Source organism: Scyliorhinus torazame, chromosome 24 (genome assembly GCF_047496885.1).
Source record: "Scyliorhinus torazame isolate Kashiwa2021f chromosome 24, sScyTor2.1, whole genome shotgun sequence".
Classification (NCBI taxonomy): Eukaryota; Metazoa; Chordata; class Chondrichthyes; order Carcharhiniformes; family Scyliorhinidae; genus Scyliorhinus; species Scyliorhinus torazame.
The window spans coordinates 41894540-41904173 of NC_092730.1; the positions used below are offsets into that span (position 1 = coordinate 41894540).

Sequence of the window (9634 nt, forward strand, 5' to 3'; positions counted from 1 at the left end):
GCGCTCTCTGATGTGTAACTGTGCTTTCTGCTGTGTAACTGAGCTCTCTGCTGAGTAACTGCGCTCTCTGCTGAGTAACTGCGCTCCCTGCTGTGTAACTGTGCTTTCTGCTGTGTAACTGAGCTCTCTGCTGAGTAACTGCGCTCTCTGCTATGTAACTGTGCTCTCTGCTGTGTAACTGAGCTCTCTGCTGAGTAACTGTGCTCTCTGCTGTGTAACTGAGCTCTCTGCTGAGTAACTGCGCTCTCTGCTGTGTAACTGTGCTCTCTGCTGTGCAACTGAGCTCTTGCTGAGTAACTGCGCTCTCTGCTGAGTAACTGCGCTCTCTGCTGTGTAACTGTGCTTTCTGCTGTGTAACTGAGCTCTCTGCTGAGTAACTGCGCTCTCTGCTGTGTAACTGTGCTCTCTGGTGTGTAACTGCGCTCTCTGCTGTATAATTGAGCTCTCTGCTGCCTAACTGTGCTCTCTGCTGAGTAACTGAGCGCTCTGCTGTGTAACTGAGCTTTCTGCTGTACAATTGTGCATTCTGCTGCGTAACTGTGCTCTCTGCTGCGTAACTGTGCTCTCTGCTGCGTAACTGTGCTCTCTGCTGTGTAACTGTGCTCTCTGCTGTGTAACTGTGCTCTCTGCTGTGTAACTGTGCTCTCTGCTGAGTAACTGCGCTCTCTGCTGTGTAACTGTGCTCTCTGCTGAGTAACTGTGCTCTCTGCTGCGTAACTGTGCTCTCTGCTGTGTAACTGTGCTCTCTGCTGTGTAACTGTGCTCTCTACTGTGACACTGAGCTCTCTGCTGTGTAACTGTGCTTTCTGCTGTGTAACTGAGCTCTCTGCTGAGTAACTGCGCTCTCTGCTGAGTAACAGCGCTCTCTGCTGTGTAACTGTGCTTTCTGCTGTGTAACTGAGCTCTCTGCTGAGTAACTATGCTGTCTGCTGTGTAACTGAGCTCTCTGCTGAGTAACTGCGCTCTCTGCTATGTAACTGAGCTCTCTGCTGTGTAACTGAGCTCTCTGCTGAGTAACTGTGCTCTCTGCTGTGTAACTGAGCTCTCTGCTGAGTAACTGCGCTCTCTGCTGTGTAACTGTGCTCTCTGCTGTGTAACTGAGGTCTCTGCTGAGTAACTGCGCTCTCTGCTGAGTAACTGCGCTCTCTGCTGTGTAACTGCGCTCTCTGCTGTGTAACCGTCCTCTCTGCTGTGTAACTGAGCTCTCTGCTGTGTAACCGTGCTCTCTGCTGTGTAACTGTGCTCTCTGCTGTGTAACTGTGCTCTCTGCTGTGTAACTGAGCTCTCTGCTGTGTAACCGTGCTCTCTGCTGTGTAACTGTGCTCTCTGCTGTGTAACTGAGCTCTCTGCTGAGTAACTGAGCTCCCTGCTGTGTAACCGTGCTCTCTGCTGTGTAACTGTGCTCTCTGCTTTGTAACTGAGCTCTCTGCTGTGTAACTGTGCTCTCTGCTGCGTAACTGTGCTTTCTGCTGCGTAACTGTGCTCTCTGCTGAGTAACTGCGCTCTCTGCTGTGTAACTGAGCTCTCTACTGTGTAACTGCGCTCTCTGCTGAGTAACTGCGCTCTATGCTGTGTAACAGTGCTTTCTGCTGTGTAACTGAGCTCTCTGCTGAGTAACTGCGCTCTCTGCTGTGTAACTGTGCTTTCTGCTGTGTAACTGAGCTCTCTGCTGAGTAACTGCGCTCTCTGCTGAGTAACTGCGCTGCCTGCTGTGTAACTGTGCTTTCTGCTGTGTAACTGAGCTCTCTGCTGAGTAACTGCGCTCTCTGCTATGTAACTGTGCTCTCTGCTGTGTAACTGAGCTCTCTGCTGAGTAACTGTGCTCTCTGCTGTGTAACTGAGCTCTCTGCTGAGTAACTGCGCTCTCTGCTGTGTAACTGTGCTCTCTGCTGTGTAACTGAGCTCTCTGCTGAGTAACTGCGCTCTCTGCTGAGTAACTGCGCTCTCTGCTGTGTAACTGTGCTCTCTGCTGTGTAACTGAGCTCTCTGCTGAGTAACTGCGCTCTCTGCTGAGTAACTGCGCTCTCTGCTGTGTAACTGTGCTTTCTGCTGTGTAACTGAGCTCTCTGCTGAGTAACTGCGCTCTCTGCTGTGTAACTGTGCTCTCTGGTGTGTAACTGCGCTCTCTGCTGTATAATTGAGCTCTCTGCTGCCTAACTGTGCTCTCTGCTGAGTAACTGAGCGCTCTGCTGTGGAACTGAGCTTTCTGCTGTATAATTGTGCATTCTGCTGCGTAACTGTGCTATCTGCTGTGTAACTGTGCTCTCTGCTGCGTAACTGTGCTCTCTGCTGTGTAACTGTGCTCTCTGCTGTGTAACTGTGCTCTCTGCTGTGTAACTGTGCTCTCTGCTGAGTAACTGCGCTCTCTGCTGTGTAACTGTGCTCTCTGCTGAGTAACTGTGCTCTCTGCTGCGTAACTGTGCTCTCTGCTGTGTAACTGTGCTCTCTGCTGTGTAACTGTGCTCTCTGCTGTGACACTGAGCTCTCTGCTGTGTAACTGTGCTTTCTGCTGTGTAACTGAGCTCTCTGCTGAGTAACTGCGCTCTCTGCTGAGTAACTGCGCTCTCTGCTTTGTAACTGTGCTTTCTGCTGTGTAACTGAGCTCTCTGCTGAGTAACTATGCTGTCTGCTGTGTAACTGTGCTCTCTGCTGTGTAACTGCGCTCTCTGCTGTATAATTGTGCTCTCTGCTGTCTAATTGTGCTCTCTGCTGCCTAACTGTGCTCTCTGCTGAGTAACTGAGCGCTCTGCTGTGTCACTGAGCTTCCTGCTGTATAATTGTGCATTCTGCTGTGTAACTGAGCTCCCTGCTGTGTAACTGTGCTCTCTGCTATGTAACTGTGCCCTCTGCTGTGTAACTGTGCTGTCTGCTGCGTAACTGTGCTCTCTGCTGTGTAACTGAGCTCTCTGCTGAGTAACTGCGCTCGCTGCTGTATAATTGTGCTCTCTGCTGTTTAACTGTTCTCTCTGTCCTGCAACCGTGACTGTGCCGTTGACAGATCTTCACTGTGGTTGGGTCAAATCATTCCCTGTTGTGTAAATATGTTCCCAGTTGTGGAAATGTGATCCGCCATTACTGAGACGAAATTTCAATTCCAGATTTATCAAATCTTGTCATGAAAGATTAGTTCAGGCCTCTGGATTTCCAGTCCAGGGACAGAACCTTGTATTCCTGTTATCAAAACAGTTCGGTCAGCTCAACATTCTGAGATGGAAGCGCCCAATATGGGGCTTGAACCCAATATGAAACAATATAGGGCTTGAATCCACGACCGTGGGATTAAATGTCCGATGCTCTACCGACTGAGCTAGCCGGGCTGCTGTCAGAAATATTAGTATCCCTCTTCCTGAGGAGATTATAATTTGCTGAGCAGCGAACCTTGTGTCAAACCGTTTACTAAAATTCCGATTAATTCTTCGGTCACAGTCGCTGGGAGCAGGGCTCGAACCTGCTGGGGAAGTCCAACACCTTAACCACTCGACCATCGCAGCTCGGTTCAATAGGTCATTCATTAAACATTATAAAACATACAAAACATTATAAAACCGGCCAGGAATCACTGCAGGAAGTTCTTGCATTCCTGCGATGAACGGTGCCCCGGTTTTTTAGTGAGGAGCGGTTTAATCTACCTCACAAATGACCATTGGATTTGGAGAGAAGCCTTGAGAGACTCGAAAATCCAAGTTCCCGAAACGCACAATTTCACTGATTCAATTGTTTGCGGAAGAAAATCAGTTACATTGGAAATATCCTAGAAGTTCATTTTTGCTTTACATGGAACAGCACCGAACTTCCCAGTCCAGCTCCAAATTAAAGCAATTCAATCACAGAAACTGGCAGCACAGAAGGAGGCCTGTGCAGACCGAATGGTCACGTGACTACGTGTCACGCATCTAAAATGATCAGGTGTTCTCCCCGGATCGCGCTCAGAGCACAAGCCTGGAGCAGCGAATCAAACAGTAAATAAATTATTTTTTGTTACACGTCCTTGGTCGCCAGTCTTTGAGAGATCAGAATTTCTCCATGGTGTCAGGAGTGGGCAGTATGGCACAAGGGCTTCGCCACCTAAACCCGCTGCTGTCATAGAATCAGAGAATCCCTATTGTGCAAATGAAGACCATTCGGCACAACGAGTATGTACTGACCCTCCGAAAGCTCACACACCTGCCCTCTACTGGAATATTGGGTCCGATGGAGCAACTCTGGCCCCCATTCCAACCCCTGAAATCCGTCCCTCCCCTCTCATGAGTGGGGTGCAGGATTGGAGTGTCAGTGCAGACACGATGGGCCGAATAGCCTCCTTCTGCATTTTACTGGTTTCTATGGAAACAGATATGATCACAGTATTTATTCACATGGGATAAACATTGGCTCGCACGTCACTGGCGGTGGCCGCGTGGCCTAATGGATAAGGCGTCTGACTTCGATGAATCGAATGATGATATCAGAAGATTGCAGGTTCGAGTCCTGTCGCGGTCGTTTTATACAGAAATCCGGTGGAACTTGCTGACAGCCGATTTTTCCCTCCTCAGCTCATAGTTCCACCTTTCCATCCAAGCATTGCAGGGCTTTTTATGGAATATAATTCCTTCTAACATTGTTTTCATTCAATTCGCTCTCATCCTAGCATTTTGTTTATCCCCTGATGAATCCGCAGTATCTGTTTGACTTGGATCAAGTATAGAATAATATATTATGTATCAATCGGTTCAATACAATTCTGTGGAGGAAATTCTAATGTCGTCAGGAAGACAGACAGAGTCATAGAGTCATAGAAGTTGGCAGCATGGAAAAAGCCCTTCGGCCCAGCTTGTCAATGCCGCCCAGTTTCTTTCACTAAGCTAGACCCACTTGTCCGCATTTGGCCCATATCCCTCTATACCCACCCTGCCCATGTAACTGTCTAACTGATTTTTAAAAGACAAAATGATAACCGCCTCCACCACTGCCTCTGGCAGCCCGTTCCAGATGCTCCTCAGTACCTTATTTATGCTCCTCATTATTTCATAGACCTCTATGACATCATCCATAAGCCTCCTACGCTCCAGGAAAAAAAGTGCCAGCCTATCCAGCCTCTACCTTTCACTCAGACCATCAAGTCCTGGTAGCATCCTTGTAAGCCACTTCTGCACTCTTTCTAGTTTAACAATATCCTTCGGAAAATAGGGTGACCAGAACTGAACACAATATTCCATGTGTGGTCTTACCAATGTCTTGTGCAACTTGAACAAGACGTCCCAACTCTTGTATTCAACATTTTGAGCTTAAAACCTCGCATTCCGAATGCCTTCTTCACCACCCTATCCACCTGCGACACTACCTTCAAGGAGCTGTGAACCTGTACTCCTAGATCTGTTTGTTCTGTAATTCTCCCCAACTCGCTACTAGTAACTGATTAGGTCAATCCCTGATTTGAGCTACCAAAATACATCACCTCACATTTATCCAAATTAAACTCCATCTGCCATTCATCGGCCCACTGGCCCAAGATGTTTAATAATGAGCTGAATCAACTGTTTTTTGTTCAGAGGGATGAAAGATTATCTCACTGGATTGGGAATCCAGAGGCCTGAAATACTCTTTGGGACAGGGAATAAATCTCACCATTCAAATTCACTGATTCAATAGATTTTCAGAGGCGTTGAAAGGGTGGATGCTGAGAGGTTGTTTCTCCATGTGGGAGAGTCTAGGACCAGAGGGAATGATCTCAGAGTAAGGGGCCGCCCAATTAAATCAGAAATGATGAGTAATTTGTTCTCTCAGAGTATAGTGTATCTGTGGAAACATTGTTTCTAAGCGAATACTTGTCGAGGCTGGGGAAGTTAATATGTGCAAGATTAAATCAGTAAGGGAATCAAGGATTATGGGGATAAGGCGGGAAAGTGGGTTTGAAGATTATATCAGGTCAATCATAACCTCTTTGAATGGTGGAGCAGACAGGATGGGCCGAATGGGCCACTTCTGCTCCTCCGTCTTACAGTGTAATGAGGTCACCTGATGGACTTGTTTTCACGGCTGGGCGGCCGGTTCCGGAAAGACAAAATCTGCCAGCAGTGCCCCAGATGAAGCTGGCGTCTGTTTTGGAGCTTCTGAAGCCGCAAATTTTCATGGTGCCAAACTCCTGCCCAAAGCTGGTGTCGTGATTTAAATCGATTATCAGACAGAGGATTAGGAATATCGGTATAGAGATTGGTGCAAGAAGATTCACTCCTCAGGCCTGTTGAACTCCGAATCTAAACTCCATCCTAGTTCCGGATACACTGAATGAATCATCAGGTCACCCTCAATAAGTGGCCCAACGCGGAGACGCAGGAAATTGATCATCGAGGAGGATGGATACAAACCCGCAGATGCAAAGCACAATGGATTAGCAGCGCATCACCGTCACCTCTCGGCCAACTCGCCAAATGACCTGACTTCACCAAACCACCTCATGGACCTTTAACATCTGCAACAACTAACGGAAGAAGGTTGTATTTGTCCATTGGTCCAGATGTGCAGCCAGTTGTGAAATGTTGGAAATATAGTCTCTGTCAGCAAATTACATTTCCAACATATCAGCTGAAGGATTGTTCTGAACGGACTGATGGGAAACACTTCAACACCATTGGAGTGGGCACGTGAGCAATAGGTCAGAAGGTGAGAGCATTGAGGGATAACTCACAGACTGTATCAGAGAGAGACCTCTCCTGTGGAAATGTGTTCTCTGCTGTGTTACTGTGTTCTCTGCTGTGAAACTGTGCTCTCTGCTGTGGGACTGTGCTCTCTGCTGTGGGACTGTGTTCTCTGCTGTGGGACTGTGTTCTCTGCCGTGAACTGTGCGCTCTGCTGAGAAACTGCAATCTCTCCAGTGGAAATGTACTCTCTGCTGTGAAACTGCTCTCTGCTGAGGAAACGTGGACCAGATGTGATGCAGCTGAGGATGCTGAGTGATGTAACGTGGACATGGTGAAGTTACTGGCCAGAAATTTCCGAATTCTATTTTTGCTTTTAATGGACAGCTACAATCCACGTGTTTATTCTCGGACACAACAATGAATAAAAATGAATCAGTGCTGAGCAGATTCTAACATCCCACACCTCCAGTTTGTTCTTATTGAGAACCCCGTCCTCGATGGAAGCTTTTGCTCTCCGAATCAGACCACCGCCTCCTGGGAATACAGCAGTGATACCTCCAAGATCTGATCAGTAACAGAATCACAGAATAATACAGTGTCCCCTTGTGACTGAGGGGAACAGGTGCTCCCTATCCGCCCTGTCTATACCTATCATAATCTTGTAGACCTCGATCAGTTCACCCCTCAGTCATCTCTGTCCCTGCGTGAGAGAGAAAACAAGCCTATCCAACCTCTCTTCATATCCTAACTGTTCCATCCCAAGCAACATCCTGCTGAATCACCTCTGCACCCCATCCAGTGCAGTCACATATTTCCTATAATGTGGTGACCAGAATTGCACACGGTACTCCAGCTGTGGCCTCACCAACATTCTATACAACTCCACCATGACCTCTCTGCTTTTGTAATCCATGCCCCGATTGATAAAGACAAATATCTCAAATGTCTTTTCCACCACCCTATTAACCTGCCCGTCTGCCTTCAGAGATCTCTGGACAAACACTCCAAGGTCCGTTTGTTCCTCAGGACTTCCCAGTGTCAGGCCATTCACATTAATCCTATAATAATAATATTATATTCTTTATTGTCACAAATAGGATTATATTAACACTGCAATGAAGTTATTGCGAAAACCCCCTACCAAATGATCACATCTAAGTTTTCAGCGTTAAATTCCATCAGCCACTTTTCTGCCCATTTGACCATCCCGTCTGTATCTTCCTGTAACTCAAGACACTCAACCGGACTGTGAGCTTGAAACTCAGTGAAAGGATTTCACCCCCCTCTCGGAATCTGATCACCAGCTCAATCCCAACATTCAGCTTGGGTGGGCAGACAAGACAACGTCCTTCCCGCAGCTCTCCCAGCACAGACTGGATAATATCCCAAACTCGTATCCTGCTAGTGTCACATTGCTCCACCACCTTGTTCTCTTCACAAAACGCCAGGAATCTCAGACCAATTCTTCAGACCTTTGATTCGCTCTTCAAACAACATCTTGTCCCTGATTAAGTTCATCCTGGGAAGAGGTGCTCGGTATTCCGAGTTTCTCTGCAGCATCCGGTTGCTGTTGATGAACCAAAAGAGGCCTCACGCCTGAAAGAAAGCCTCTCTCACAGCCCTGTGAGCATGTCTCCATTAGACGGTGCAGTCAATACCTGCAGGGTAGATAACAATGGAGAGAAGTGTGAGCAATTTCAGCGTCACAATTCTCTGGACACAGAGCATTCAAAATATTATATTATTGAAAATACTGAACTGATCCTCTGGGAGCAGGACTCAAGTCAAAGGGGAAAATCCAGTGGGTTTCTAGTGGAAAGATTTAACAACTGGATGATGGCAGCTGAAATCAGTACTTGCGTTACAATCTCTGTAGATATTCTACTGAATTTAACCCTGCAAAAGGCATATTTTCCGACTAGAAATCCAACACATTTCCCCCTGTTGTGGAGGAAGTTCTCAATCGCACAGGTGGTCAAACGGAATAAGGCTGGGCTGGGACTTGAGTCCAGATTTTTCTTTAGGGAACAGACACTTTAACGGATTAAGCTACAGAGTCTGAGGATGTTCAGCTAATCACAAGGGAATGCTGGAAATACTGTACGGATCTGTAGTATCTGTGAAAAGAGAAATAGTTACCATTTCAGATCCTGACCTTTCGTTGGAACGACCTGTTCCTCTCTCCACAGAAGCTGCCGGATCAGCTGAATATTTCCAGCATTTTCTGTCTTTGTTTCAGATTTGCAGCATCCGCAGTATTTTGCTTTTGGGCTAAAGGACAATGAGTTGCCTTTCCTGCTCTGAGGGTTATTGAAGGTTTATCTGGCTTTGATTGTCGCTGATTCGGCAAAACATTTACAATCTATCATTAATTGACCGTGAGAATGGGCGGTGAGGGGATTCTGGAACCGCTGGACGTCCATATGGTGTATGTACACACACAGTGCTGTTAGGGAGGGGTACCAGGTTTGGATGTTGCCTCGCGGAGGAAAAGTCACTTTCAGTAGTGGGTTTCGAGCCCTGACCTCCAGAGGGGACTGCGACCTGAACTCGGCCATCCTGACGTATTTGAAAGGTTAGGTGCGTTTGGGCCGAAATCGGGTGCTCTTTCCGAGGGTCGGTACCGGTTCCATGGGCCGAATGGCCTCCTTCTGCACTGGAGGCAATCTATGATTACTTAAACAGGGTGAAAATGACAGCATCAGGACACAGGTACGAGTTAAGGTCTCAGGCCAGAGTAAGTGTCCTATGTAATGACACATAGAATGTACATTTATTGTGGACTGGTGCCATCTCCTGGCTGAACAGGAGCCGTGCGACACGGACACTTTCATTCAGGAGCATTTTAAATTGGAGTGAAATAACTTACGCAAAGTAAGTACTTGATACGAAACAGTTAATCAAACTAATCTGAAGAACCAAAAGGACACGTCTATAGTCAGTGAGCGATGGTGGTATAGTGGTGAGCATAGCTGCCTTCCAAGTAGTTGACCCGGATTCGATTCCCGGCCATCGCA

At 47.2% G+C, this 9634-nt stretch overlaps 2 non-coding genes across 2 annotated transcripts; both read left to right on the forward strand.

The window, feature by feature from the left end:
• The first annotated feature begins 4390 nt into the window (after window positions 1-4390).
• trnar-ucg (transfer RNA arginine (anticodon UCG)) lies at window positions 4391-4479 on the forward strand. The gene is given in 2 exon segments: window positions 4391-4427; window positions 4444-4479. It is a non-coding gene; the product is annotated as a tRNA-Arg (tRNA).
• Window positions 4480-9562: 5083 nt separating this feature from the next.
• On the forward strand, window positions 9563-9634 carry trnag-ucc (transfer RNA glycine (anticodon UCC)). Its single transcript has one exon. It is a non-coding gene; the product is annotated as a tRNA-Gly (tRNA).